Source organism: Macaca nemestrina, chromosome X, assembly GCF_043159975.1.
Source record: "Macaca nemestrina isolate mMacNem1 chromosome X, mMacNem.hap1, whole genome shotgun sequence".
In the NCBI taxonomy this organism is placed as follows: Eukaryota; Metazoa; Chordata; class Mammalia; order Primates; family Cercopithecidae; genus Macaca; species Macaca nemestrina.
The window spans coordinates 83,412,821-83,427,760 of NC_092145.1; the positions used below are offsets into that span (position 1 = coordinate 83,412,821).

General features: G+C 45.5%; 1 pseudogene; it reads right to left on the minus strand.

Moving 5' to 3' along the window:
* Positions 1 to 10,693: 10,693 nt before the first annotated feature.
* Positions 10,694 to 11,619, minus strand: LOC139360715 (rho-related GTP-binding protein RhoG-like; annotated as a pseudogene).
* Positions 11,620 to 14,940: the final 3,321 nt, after the last annotated feature.

Sequence of the window (14,940 nt, forward strand, 5' to 3'; positions counted from 1 at the left end):
AAAAAAAAAATTATTTAGTACAATATATTGTCTCTTGGATGCTTGTACTTGAGGAAAAGCAGATTGAATAAAAGTAGAGGCTTGTAGGGAGACTTCAGGTCCTATAAATATAAAAGATAACTTTTTTTTTTTTTTTTGGAGAGACAAGGTCTCACTATGTAGTCCAGGGTGGTCTTGAACTCCTGAGCCCAAACAATCCTCCCACCTTGGCCTCCCAAAGTGTTGGGATTACAGGTATGAGCCACCACACCTAACCTAAAGATACCATTCTTGATTCAAAACATGGCTTTATATATTCACATTGTTTGGTCCAAAAAGTAAAATAAAAATTTTTTAAAAAGTAAAAATAGGCTGGGCACGGTGGCTCACTCCTGTAATCCCAGCACTTTGGGAGGCCCAGGCGGGCAGATCACCTGAAGTCAGGAGTTCGAGACCAGCCTAGCCAACATGGTGAAACCCCATCTCTACTAGAAATACAAATACAAATATTAGCCGGATGCGGTGGTGGGCGCCTATAATCCCAGTGATTCGGGAGGCTGAGGCAAGAGAATTGCTTGAATCCAAGAGACGGAGATTGGCAGTGAACTTAGATTGCGCCACTGCACTCCAGCCTGGTCGACAGAGCGAGACTCCGTCTAAAAAAAAAAAAAAGTTATTTAGTACAACATATTTTCTCCTGGATGCTTGTGCTTGAGAAAAAGCAGATGCAATGAGAGGTAGAGGCTTACAGGATGTGGAAGGAGACTTCAGGTCCTATAAATATAAAAGATAACAATATTCTTTTTTTTTTTTTTTTTTTTGTAGAAACAGGGTCTCACTATGTAGCCCAGGATGGTCTTGAACTCCTGAGCTCAAGCAGTCCTCCTGCCTTGGCCTCCCAGAGTGTTGGGATTACAGGCATGAGCCACCACACCTAACCTAAAGATACCATTCTTGATTCAAAACATGCTTTTATATGTTCACGCTGTTCTGTCCAAAAAGTAAAATTAAAATCTTTTTAAAAATAAAAATAGGCGGCCGGGCGAGGTGGCTCACGCTTGTAATCCCAGCACTTTGGGAGGCCGAGGCGGGTGGATCATGAGGTCAGGCTAACACGGTGAAACCCCATCTCTACTAAAGATACAAAAAATTAGCCGGGCGAGGTGGCAGGCGCCTGTAATCCCAGCTACTCGGGAGGCTGAGGCAGGAGAATGGCGTGAACCCGGGAGGCGGAGCTTACAGTGAGCTGAGATCGCACCACTGCACTCCAGCCTGGGCAACAGAGCAAGACACTGTCTCAAAAATTAAAAATTAAAATAGTCCGGGCATGGTGGCTCACTTCTGTAATCCCAGCACTTTGGGAGGCCAAGGTGGGCAGATCACCTGAAGTCAGGAGTTGAGACCAGCCTAGCCGACATGGTGAAACCCTGTCTCTACTAAAAATACAAAAATTAGCCAGATGCGGTGGCGGGCGCCTGTAATCCCAGTGACTCAGGAGGCTGAGGCAAGAGAATCGCTTGAACCCAGGAGACGGTGGTTGGCAGTGAACCAAGATCACGCCACTGCACTCCAGCCTGGGCGACAAAGCAAGACTCCATCTCAAAAAAAAAGTTTTTAAAAATAGGCCGGGCACAATGGCTCACGCCTGTAATCCCAGCACTTTGGGAGGCCAAGGCAGGTCAGGAGTTAAAGACCAGCCTGAGCAACATGGTGAAACCCCATCTCTACTAAAAATACAAAAAAATTAGCTGGGCGTGGTGGCACATGCATGTAATTCCAGTTACTTGGGAGGGTGGGGAAAGAGAATAGCTTGAACCTGGGAGACAGAGATTGCAGTGAGCGGAGATCACGCCACCGCACTTCAGCCTGGGCGACAGAGTGAGACTCCCGTCTCAAAAAAATTTTTTTAAAAAAATGGTTTTATGTAAATTTACCTTGTAACCCAACAATTTCACTCATGGTTTTCTACCCAAGAGAATTAAAACATATGTCCACACAAAACCTTGTACATGTTCACAGCAGTGTTAATAATAGCCAAAAAGTAGAAACAACCCAAATGTCCATCAACTGATCAGCAAAGTATGGGATATCCACATAATGGAATATTATTCAGCAATAAAAAGAAATGTAACCAGGCAGAGTGGCCAGCACTTGTAGTTCCAGCTACTTCGGAAGCTGAGGCAGGAGGATCGCTTAATCTCAGGAGTTCAAGGTTTAGCATGGTATGACTGTGCCTGTGAATAGCCACTGGACTCTGGCCTGGGCAACACATCAAGACCCCATCTCTAAAAAAGAAATGAAGTACTAATTCATGCTACAAAATGAATGTGTGTTGAAAACATCCAAAATGAATGAAGTTACAAAAGACCATATATTACATTATTTCATTTATATGAAATACCCAGAAAAGACATCTGTAAAAGAAAGTAGACTAGTTTGTCTAGGGCTAGAGGTGGGAACAGGGATTTAGTGAATGAGGCATCTTTTTGGGATGATAGAAATGTTCTAAAACTGGATCTTGGAGATGGCTGCACAACTAAGTAAATATTAAAAAGTATTAAATTGTACACTTGAAATGGGTGGATTTTATGTTATATAAATTATACCTCAATGAAGCTGGGTTTGATTAAAAAAACATGGTTCTTTCCTTACTAGTGCACCAGCACTACACACAATTACCAGCCAGAATTAGTCAATTTTTATAACAAACAGAAGGATATTGAAGGATATTTTGCTGAGATGACTGGAAGAGGCAAAGCACATTAAATGATGTCTTGTCTTTACAACTCCGGCCCCTAGTATGGTAATGCTTGTAACATAGTAGGAGCTTAATAATTATTTGCTGAGGCCGGGCACGATGGTTCATGCCTGTAATCCCAGCACTTTGGGAGGCCTAGGCAGGCGGATCACCTGAGCTCAGGAGTTTGAGACCCAGCTGGGCAACATGGTGAAACCCTGTCTCTACTAAAATTCAAAAATTAGTCGGGCATGGTGGCACACCCCTGTAGTCCCAGTTACTCCAGAGGCTGAGGCATGAGAATCGCTTGAGCCTGGGAGGCGGAGGTTGCAGTGAGCCAACATCACACCACTGCACTCCAGCTTGGGCTACGGAGTAAGACTCCATCTCAAAAAAAAAAAAAAAAAAGTCTGAACAGCATCTAGTTTCAGGCACTAAAAAGGATAAGACATCAGTTTGAAAAGAGCCCTATCAGAACAATATGAATTCTTCTATAATTGAAGCAACAACATCAAGTTTATGTTCAAGTTTGGGTGAAAGAATGGTGAAATCATTGGTGCTTTATGAAAAGTTTATGGGGACAATGCCATAAAGAAATCAGCAGTTGGCTGGGTGAGGTGGCTCACGCCTGTAATTCCAGCACTTTAGGAGGCCAAGGTGGGTGAATTTCTTGAGGCCAGGAGTTCGAAACCAGCCTGGCCAACATGGTGAAACCCTGCTTCTACTAAAAATACAAAAATTATCTGGGCGTGGTGGCGCAGGCCTGTCATCCCAGCTACTCGGGTGGCTGAGGCATGAGAATCACTTGAACCCAGGAGGCAGAGGTTGCAGTGAGCCAAAATTGCACCACTGCACTCTACCCTGGGTGACAGAGCAAGACTCTCTCTTGAAGAAAACAACAAAAAGCGGTTTACAAATAGATAACTCATTGTAAGAAGGGACAAGACAATTATTGAAGATGTAGCTGGCAGCTGGAGACCACCTATTTTTTTCTTTTTTTTTGAGACAGGGTCTGACTCTTTGTTTTTGTTTTTGAGATGGAGTCTTGCTCTGTCACCCAGGCTGGAGTGCAGTGGCACAATCTCGGCTCACTGTAACCTCCGCCTCCTGGGTTCAAGCAATTCTCCTGCTTCAGCCTCTCGAGTAGCTGTGACTATAGGCACGCACCACCATGCCTGGGTAATTCTTTTAATTTTTCTTTCTTTTTTTTTTTTTTTTTTTTTAAAGTAGAGACAGGGTTTTGCCATGTTGGACAGGCTGGTCTTGAACTCCTGGCTTCAAGTGATCCGCCCACCTCAGCCTCCCAAAGTGCTGGGATTACAGGTGCGTACTACCACGCCTGGCCCTGAGACAGGGTCTGACTCTCGTCACCCAGGCTGGAGTGCAGTGGTCCAATCTCAGCTCACTGCAACCTCTCCCTCTGGGGCTCAAGCTATCCTCCCACCTCAGCCTTCCGATTACTGGGACTACAGGCACACATTACAACGCCCAGCTAATTTTTGTATTTTTTGTAGAAATGGTTTCACGGCCGGGCGCAGTAGCTCACGCCTGTAATCCCAGCACTTTTGGAGGCCGAGGCGGGCGAATCACGAGGTCAGGAGATCGAGACCATCCTGGCTAACACGGTGAAACCTCGTCTCTACTAAAACTACAAAAAATTAGCAGGGCGTGGTGGCATGCTATGCTTGTTTTAAAACAAGGCAAAGCAAAACTTACAACTCCAAAACCCTGTAGTCCCAACTACTCAGGAGGCTGAGGCAGAAGAATGGCATGAACCTGGGAGGCGGAGCTTGCAGTGAGCCGAGTTCGTGGCACTGCACTCCAGCCTGGGCGACAGAGGGAGACTCTGTCTCAAAAAAAAGAAACAGGGTTTTACCATATTGCCCAGACTGGTCTCTAACTCTTGAGCGCCAGCCCACCTCGGCCTCCCAAAGTGCTGGGATTACAGATGTGAGCCATCATACCCGGCCTTTCCTCAGTTCATTATGTAAAAAAACTGCATTTGACTGCTTAAATTCTCAGGACCCTCAGTTCTTTCAGGATGGACTAAATTGCTGGTATCATTGCAAAAGTGTGTTGGCCAGGTGCGGTGGCTCATGCCTGTAACCCCAGCACTTTGGGAGGTTGAGGCTGGCAGATCACCTGAGGTCAGGAGTTCAAGACCAGCCTGGACAACATGGTGAGACCCCATCTCTACTAAAAACACAAAAATTAGCCAGGGGTTTTTATGGCTCATACCTGTAATCCCAGCTACTCGGGAGGCTGAGACACAAGAATCACTTGAACCCAGAAGGCAGAGCTTGCAGTGAGCTGAGATCATACCACTACACTCCAGCCTGGGTGACAGAATGAGACTGTGTCTTAAATATTAATACATAAATAATAAAAGTGAACTTTCCTAATAACTCAGGACCTACCCATCTAGGAATAAACCATCCTAGCCATGAGAGAACAGACAAAACCTGGAACCAGAGACTCATTTTCTTCTAAAGTGCTTTCTCCAGAAGATTTTTAAAAATAAAAAGGAGGGAAATGTGAAAGGAAAATAGCTTGGGTCCCCAAAATCACTAAGCTAAAAGGAAAAGTCAAACTGGGAACTGCTTAGAGCAAACCTGCCTCCCTTTTTATTCAAAGTCATCCCTCTGCTCACTGAGATAAATGCATATCTGATTGCCGCCTTTGGAGAGGCTAATCAGAAACTCAAAAGAATACAACCATTTGTCTCTTATTTACCTATGACCTGAAAGCACCCCCCCTGATTGGAGATGTCCCGCCTTTCCAGACTGAACCAATGTTCGTGTGACATATGTTCATTGATGTCTCATTTCTCCTAAAATATGTAAAACCAAACTGCTCTGACTACCTTGGGCACATGTTTTCAGGACTTCCAGAGGCTGTGTCACGGGCTCACATCCTCAATCTTGGCAAAATAAAACTTTCTAAATTAACTGAAACTTGTCTCAAATTTTCAGGGTTCACATGTCCAACCTGGACTCGCCACAGCCATTAGACAACCAATGGTGTCAACAGTGAAGAGCTATCCAAAGTTAAGGGTACAGTGATGAAAGAAAAGCAAAAAAAAAAAGAAAGAAAAAAACAACAAACACTTTAGCCCATGGTGAGGGAAAAGAGAAACCAGAAGAAAAGGAAGGAGAATAGGAAGCTTATGTAACCTTTTATCTTCTATCAATACTTGATATCTGCTTGACTTTCAGGTTCCAGATTCTCCAAGAGTAGGCTTGACAGATTTATCAAATAAAAACACGAGATGGCCCATTAAATTTGAATTTCAGATAAACAATAATGTTTTAGTGTATGTTCCAAATATTGCATGGTATATACACTGAAAATTTTCTGTTGAAAAAAATACAGAATTTGGGGATTTAGAAAAATTATAGAAAATTATCTGTTTATTTGAAGTTCAAATTTAACAGGGCATTGGGTATTTTATCTGTCAGCCCTGTCCAGGAGGCTGTGCCGACCAAACCTTGTCAAAGAACAACAGGGAGGCTACCACAGAACAAAGCACAGACACTTTACCCACTGCAGGGGGTGGGGACCATGCAATCCCTTAGCTTCATTTCCTAAACTCTCAAAAACCCAATGCTATTTGACGGGGAGCATGTGTGCACAGTGGAGTTATCAACCACTGTGCACCAGGTGAAGAAGTAAGTTTTCCTTCCGGATCAAATGAAAAAGGTGGAAAATACAAGCAGGGAAGAGAAGCAGGCCCACTAGGACATGGAATCTGACTCTTATTGCCCTGGGGCAAGCTTAGCAACTCCAGCAAAACTTGAACTCCTTTATAACCACAAGGGGAATGACCTCAGTGGCTAGAGATATGGATCTGGGACGCGCTCAGTGGCTCACATCTATAATCCCAGCACTTTGGGAAGCAGAGGCGGGTGGATCACCGGGGGTCAGGAGTTCCAGACCAGTCTGGCCAACATGCTGAAACGCCGTCTCTACTAAAAATACAAAAATTAGTTGGGCGTGGTGGTGGGCACCTGTAATCCCAGCTACTCGGGAGGCTGAGGCAGGAAAATCGCTTGAGCCCAGGAGGTGGAGGTTGCAGTGAGCTGAGATAGTGCCACTGCACTCCAGCCTGAGCGACAAAGTGAGACTCCATCTCAAAAAAACAAAAAAGGATCAAACATGCTAAAACTTTTGGAGCAACTAAAAGACCTCAAAAGGCACACAGAGCTGAATAAATACACAGGGAGATGTTCCGAGCAGGGAAGGACAGGAAGCAAGCATGACAGCCTGTGTAGACTCAAGCTAAACCCAGACACGAGGGCAAAAGAGAAGTCTCAGAAAAAGCACAGAACTCCAACAATGACTGGCAGGACAGTATTTTATTTGTTAGTTTTATTTAGGGGCTTAACTTATTTTTTTTCTCCTTTTTCTTTTAATAGAGATGGGGGTCTCCCTATGTTGCCTAGGCCGCTCTGGAACTCCTGGCCTCAAGCAATCCTCCTGCCTCGTCCTTGTGAGTAGCTGGGATTACAGGAGTGAGCAACTGCACCCTATTGGAGGTTAACCTTGAGTGGTCTGTCCTTAAAGCTGAAAGTGAGAGGGGCCACAGGGAAGACTCAGACATAAGCTTTTTTTCAGAGGGATTGGTAATTCCACATCACAAGGCCCATAGTGCTATCAGAATGTGATAGCAGATCTCACTGTCAGATCCCACCTCCAATGCACTATCATGACTAAGGGCCAGACCCATCTCCTAAAGCAGAGGAACAAATAAGACTATGCTGATAAACATTTGTCTCAAAGGCATGAAGAGGAAAACACCAAAAGAACAAGACTACATTATGCTTTTTGGTTTTACAGCCTCTTCCTTGGAAATTCCTAGTTCCCATTAACCCAGCTTCTTTGAAATGGTGTCGGCCAGGCACGGTGGCTCATGCCTGTAATCCCAACACTTTGGGAGGCTGAGGTGGGTGGATCATGAGGTCATGAGTTCAAGACCAGCCTAACCAAGATGGTGAAACCCTGTTTCTACTAAAAATACAAAAATTAGCTCGGTGCAGTGGCAGGTGCCTGTAATCCTAGCTGCTTAGGAGTCTGAGGCAGAGAATTGCTTGAACCCAGGAGGCGGAGGTTGCAGTGAGCCGAGATTATGCCACTGCACTCCAGCCTGGGCGACAGAGCGAGACTCCATCTGAAAAGAAAAAAAAAAAATGATGTCACCAGACATATTAATAGGTGTTGCATGGGACCAAAAAAAAAAATTCAGTGGTGAAATAAGTTTGAGAAATGTTTCATACGTCACATTAACTTATAAAGTCTTGCCATTAAAGAACCTGTTCAGTTTTATTTATTTATTTGTTCATTTTTGAGACAGAGTCTCCCTTTGTCACCCAGGCTGGAGTACAGTGGTACAAACCCAGCTCACAGCAGCCTCGACCTCCCAGGCTCAAGTGATCCTCCCACCTCAGCCCCTCAAGTAGCTGGGACTACAGGCGCACACCACCACACCTGGCTAATATTCACATTTTTTTTTTTTTTTTTTTTTTTTTGAGACGGAGTCTCACTCTGTCGCCCAGGCGGGAGTGCAGTGGCCGGATCTCAGCTCACTGCAAGCTCCGCCTCCCGGGTTTTACATCATTCTCCTGCCTCAGCCTCCCGAGTAGCTGGGACTACAGGCGCCCGCCACCTCGCCCGGCTAGTTTTTTGTATTTTTTAGTAGAGACGGGGTTTCACCGGGTTAGCCAGGATGGTCTCGATCTCCTGACCTCGTGATCTGCCCGTCTCGGCCTCCCAAAGTGCTGGGATTACAAATATTCACATATTTTGTAGAGACGGTTTTGCCATATTGCCCAGGTTGGTCTCAAACTCCTGAGCTCAAGCCATCTACATGCTTTGGCATCCCGAAGTGCTGGGATTATAGGCATGAGCAACCGTGCTCACCACTATTTTAAATTGCTGGTTCTTGAACCTATTTGATGACAGAACCGTTTTTTCCCCTTTTTTTTTTTTTTTTTAAATCCCAGTAGGAAGAACAGAGTTCTGTTCTTCTGACAGAACTCTTCTAAGGAACATCTATTACCATCTCACAGAACTTTAAAAAATGCTCCTAAACCATTTTTGTGAAAATGTCTCATCTCAAGAATGGGAGTAACATGTCAACACTGGGAACACCCAGGAATCACACAAATATGGTTTCCTTTTTTTTGTTTGTTTGTTTTTTGTTTTTGAGACGGAGTCTTGTTCTATCACCCAGGCTGGAGTGCAGTGGCATGATCTCGGCTCACTGCAAGCTCCGCCTCCCAGGTTCATGCCATTCTCCTGTCTCAGCCTCAGGAGTAGCTGGGACTACAGGCAGCCACCACCACACCTGGCTAATTTTTTGTATTTTTTAGTAGAGACAGGGTTTCACCGTGTTAGGACAGTCTCGATCTCCTGACCTTGTGATCCGCCCGCCTCGGCCTCCCAAAGTGCTGGGATTACACGCGTGAGCCACCGCATCCAGCCCATAATATGGTTTTCAAAAATTAGTTGCCCAGGCACGGTAGCTCACACCTGTAATCCCAGCACTTTGGGAGGCCAAGATGGGAGGATCACTTGAGCTCAGGAGTTCAAGACCAGCCCGGGTGACATGGTGAAACACCATCTCTACAAAAATACAAAAATTAACCAGACATGGTGACACGCACTCATGGTCCCAGCTACTTGGGGGGCTGAGGCAAGAGGATCCCTTGAGCCTGGGATGTCGAGATGGCAGTGAGCCATGTTCATGCCACTGCCACTGCAGTCCAGGCTCCATGGATGACAAAACAAGACCTGTCGCAATAACCTCCCCCCCCCAAAAAAAAAAAAAAGCAACCTCGTATATGAAAGTTTAAAGCAATGATTTAAAAACTGAATAACCAGCCGGGCATGGTGGCTCATACCTATAATCCCAGCACTTTGGGAGGCAGAGGCAGGCAGATGACCTGAAGTCAGGAGTTTGAGACCAGCCTGGCCTACATGGTGAGAGTCCATCTCTACTAAGAATACAAAAATTAGCCAGGTGTGGTAGTGCGTGCCTATGGTCCCAGCTACTCAGGAGGCTGAGGCAGAAGGCAGGAGAATTGCTTGAAACTTGGGAGGCGGAGGTTGCAGTAAGCCAAGATCGTGTCACTGCACTCCAGCCTGGGTGACAGTGAGATTCTCAAAAAAATAATAAAAATAGGCCGGGCATGGTAGCTTACACCTGTAATCCCAGCACTTTGAGAGGCTGAGGTGGGTGGATCATCTGAGGTCAGGAGTTCGAGACCAGTCTGGCCAACATGGTGAAACCCTGTCTCTACTAAAAATACGAAAGAATTAGCCGGGCATGGTGGCGGGCGCCTGTAATCCCAGCTACTCGGGAGGCTGAGGCAGGAGAATTGCTGGAACCTGGGAGGCGGAGGTTGCAGTGAGCCGAGATCATATCATTGCACTCCAGCCTGGGTGACAAAAAAGAAACTCCGTCTCAAAAAATATTAACAATAATAATAATAATAAATAAAAACCGAATAACCTTGTCCTTCTGTGAGGCACTTGCTCAGTGGTAAATACAGCAAGGAAAGCTCCAATTAGATTTAAAAGCAGACAAGCAAAAGTCTACAATGAACAGTCCTAAGCTGCTCTGCTTATCATTACCTGGCCAGGAGAGAAAAGAAGAGCACTGAGTGGCACCTCCTCTTACCACTTCGACAGGGGACACACACACACACACACACACACACACACACCCCTTCCTCCAAAAGGTCAGACCAAAGTCTACAATGAAACACACACACACACACACACACACACACACACCCCTTCCTCCAAAAGGTCAGACCAAAGTCTACAATGAACAGTCCTAAGCTGCTCTGCTTATCATTACCTGGCCAGGAGAGAAAAGAAGAGCACTGAGTGGCACCTCCTCTTACCACTTCGACAGGGGACACACACACACACACACACACACACACACACACACACACACACACACCCCTTCCTCCAAAAGGTCAGACCAAACTTAAAAGCAGCTATGCACAAAAAAGTCTGTCTTCATTCCTCCAAAAGCTCAATATCCTGCAGTCTAGGGTTTCTAGAAGAGACAAATGGCTCATGCTGGCACTCTTTACTGACAAAGGAATATCACCCTTATACTTCTTAGGTGCAGTCCCCAGGTAGCACCTAGAAGCTATAAGAGGATGCACTTCTTGGTGTTCTTTGTAGCAGAGTAAAGCACAGCCCAGAGAGCTTCTGAAAATACCTCATGCACCCCATCTTGCATCAGGGCCGAATATTTCAGATACTTCACAGCCCCCAACTGCTTAGCCAGGGAAGTGCCTTGCTGGGGAGTCATGGGCACTAGGCTCTGCTCCTTCAGCTTCTTCACTGTCTCAAGGTCACTCCACAGGTCCCTCTTGGTGCCTACCAGCAGAACAGGCACATTGGGGCAATGATGGGAGACCTCTGGGTGCCACTTATGCCTCACATTGGCATAAGAGGATGGGTTCCCAGTGGAACAACAACAAAGATACTGGTCTGGGGTTAGGAGAGTGTTCGCAGTCAGTCATACTCCTCTTGGCCAGCAGTGTCCCACGTGTTCAGGCTGACGATTTGCCCATCCACAGATGTCTGGACGCTATAGTTGTCAAAGACAGTGGGGATAATACTCCTCAGGAAAGGCGTTTGTTGTGTAACTGATGAGGAGGCAGGTTTTACCTATAGCCTCATCTCCTACAACCACACATGTGATTGTCTGCATTCTTCCCTTGTAGTCCTATGTACAAGAGAGAAAGAAAGAATATTCAGAGATACTTGGTTAATGTAGGGAGCTATTCTAAACATTTCTCTCTGAGGAGAAGATGAGGAGGATAAGATGCCCCCTACACTCTCTATACCCTTAATGCTATAAAAGAGTCAGCTGCAAAGGGTTGTATAAGTCAAGAGTTCTTACCCTGGAGTCTGTGGACTACTAGAGGATGGGCTTCAGTAGCTCCTAGAAGCCTCTTCTGAAGTTGTGTACAATACTATGTATATGTGCATAACTGAATTTTTCTGGAAAGAAGATCCAGAGCTGTCACCAGTATCTCACAAAAGGCTTTTTAATCTTTTGGTGAGCTCAAAAAGATTAAAAACCATTCATACACATAGGTATTTGTGTTACACTGTTGTCATAAGGTCTGGATCTACTGTATCAAAGGTGCTAAAATATTATGGGTGCTCAATAAATGGTTAGTCATTTTTTTAAATTATCATAGAAGGTTTCCAGGGTTGAATCAAGAAACATGGCTCTCACTTTGGGTCTCTGGCTATAGAGCAGCAGAGGAACCTCCATTCCTGAAAAACAGAGACATCACAAAACTGGAGAGAAAGGCAGACAAAGTCACACTCAGCTAGAGAAATGGTTAAGAGGACTGGGCGCGGTGGCTCACGCCTGTATTCCCAGCACTTTAGGAGGCCGAGGTGAGTAGATCACCTGCGACCAGTTCGAGGCCAGCCTGGCCAACATGGCAAAACCCCATCTCTACTAAAAATACAAAAATTAGCCAGACGTGGTGGCACACATCTGTAATTCCAGCTACTCAGGAGGCTGAGGCAGGAGAATCACTTGAGCCTGGGAGGCAGAGGTTGCATTGAGCCAGGGTCATGCCATTGCATTCCAGCCTGGACAACAGAGCAAGACTCTTGTCTCAAAAAAAAAGAAAAAAGAAAAAGAAAAGAGAAATGGTTAAGAATCTAGGCTCCGAAGTCAAGAGGCAAAACCCATTTCTCCCTCTAATCTTTGTGAACTTGTCGGGTTTTTTTTGTTTTTTTTTTTGTTGTTGTTGTTGTTTTGGCAGAGTCTTGCTCTGTCACCCAGGCTGGAGTGTGCAGTGGTGCATCTCAGCTCACTGCAACCTCTGCCTCCTGGGTTCAAACGATTTTTGTGCCTCAGCCTCCCGAGTAGCTGGGATTACAGGCGTGCGCCACCACGCCCAGCTAATTTTTGCGTTTTTAGTAGAGACAGGGTTTCACCATGTTGACCAGGCTGGTCTTGAACTCCTGGCCTCAAGTGATCCACCCGCTTCTGCCTCTCAAAGTGCTGGGATTACAGGCATGAGCCACAGCTCCTGGCCAGAGAAAATGTTTAACCTCAGGGTTAAATGAAAGAAGGCATGCGTAGTACTTATTAGTCCCTCTCACATAGACAGTACTCATTAAGTGATAGAAGCCACTATGTCTTCTTAATAATTCTACTATTCTACTTCTGGAGAAGGCAAAAATTCTGTAATATGGTTACAATGCTAGATAAACCAGGGGTCTCATCCCCTTCAACCTTATGTGAGTAAAACTACAGGTCTTAATGCCACCACACTCATCCATTTCTTCATGAATCAGTATTTCCGAGTAAATGATATGGCAGAGATGCTCTCCAAGAAGCTTGTTTATTATGAGTTCCTATATTTATACACTCATATTAATACCCCATCAATGCCTTGCCCTCAATTTAGGTCCCGAAGTACTCCACCTTCTGTAGGTTCTTGACTACTGCCCTAATTTCAGACCTAATTCTTTTTTTTTTTTTTTTTTTTTTTTTTTTGAGACGGAGTCTCGCTCTGTCGCCCAGGCTGGAGTGCGGTGGCTGGATCTCAGCTCACTGCAAGCTCCGCCCCCTGGGTTCCCGCCATTCTCCTGCCTCAGCCTCCCCAGTAGCCGGGACTACAGGCGCCCGCCACCTCGCCCGGCTAGTTTTTTGTATTTTTTAGTAGAGACGGGGTTTCACCATGTTAGCCAGGATGGTCTCGATCTCCCGACCTCGTGATCCGCCCGTCTCGGCCTCCCAAAGTGCTGGGATTACAGGCTTGAGCCACTGCGCCCGGCCAGACCTAATTCTTATAGCAGTATCTTCTTTAAGTGTCAGAGCACAGAGGAAAGGGCATTAAATAATCATATATATTTGGTTACAGAAAAAAAAATTGAGAATGAATTTATTTCTCACCTTAAGGATTTGGGGAAATAGATACATCCCCCATCCCGTTGTCTCATTAGCTAAGGTCCATATTAGGCCCATATCATAGGCAAAAACAAAATAAACACAACACCTCCTTTTGGTCAGAATAAAGAAAAGTGAGCTGGGCGTGGTGGCTCATGCCTGTAACCCCAGCATTTTGGGAGGCTGAGGGGGGAAGGTTGCTTGAGCTCAGAAGTTTGAGGCCAGCCTGGGCAACATAGTGAGACTTCGTCTCACTAAAAATAAAAAAAAATTAGCCAGGCATGGTGGCATGTACCTGTAGTCCCAGCTACTTGGGATGCTGAGGTGAGAGGATTCCTTGAGCCTGGGAGATCGAGGCTGCAGTGAGCTATGATCACACCACTGGACTCCAGCCTGGGTGACAGACGGAGACCCTGTCTCAAAAAGAAAAAAAAAAAGGAAAAAGAAAAGTGGCTTTCAGAGTGTGCTTTCCACAAGCCCACTAGGGGTTGCTCTCTGCCCACACAGAGCCAATTCTGAGTGGTGAGGCCTCCCACCTAGAAGTCGTCTTTAGCACAGGTTCCACAGCTAAAATAAGTCCAGAGCATAATTTAACTCTGGTGGGAAACCACCCCAGGGTATTCACTGACCATCAGCCCGTTCTTTTTCCATCCAGGAATAGGCATAAGGATCAAACACACAAGGTCGATACAAAAGGGGCACAGTCATCACCACCTTCCTCGAGAATAGCCTTCTTTGACTTTCCTGATCTGGATAAATTTATTTCCCCTCTGAATTCGTACAACAATTACTGCCTGTGCAACTCATTTTCCCAGCTTCCTCTAGGTATCATCCAGTGTCCAACACCTCTGCTCAAAGTGACTGCTTTCAGAACAACAGTGCAACTTAGGCAGTTGCTGAATCGGAGTAAAACTCAGGGAGAAGCTGGGCTCACGCCTGTAATCCCAGCACTTTGGGAAGCTGAGGAGGGCAGATCGCTTGGAAGTCAGGAGTTCAAGACCAGCCTGGCCAACACTCCAACCTGAGTGACAGAGCGAGACCCTGTCTCAAATAAATAAATAAATAAATAAATAAAACAAATAAATCAGAGATATTTAGGTATGCTTAAAGGATTGGAAACTGGGAGGGGCCTGTAACTGTAGAGACAGCACCCAAGAAGGCCCCTGAGTTAGTCATTCACTCCTAACCCTGGTATTACAATGTCTGAAAAGTCTTCCAACCTCATCTACTAAAGCAGTGGTGTCCATATCTTTTGGCTTTCCTCCACGTTGGAAGAAGA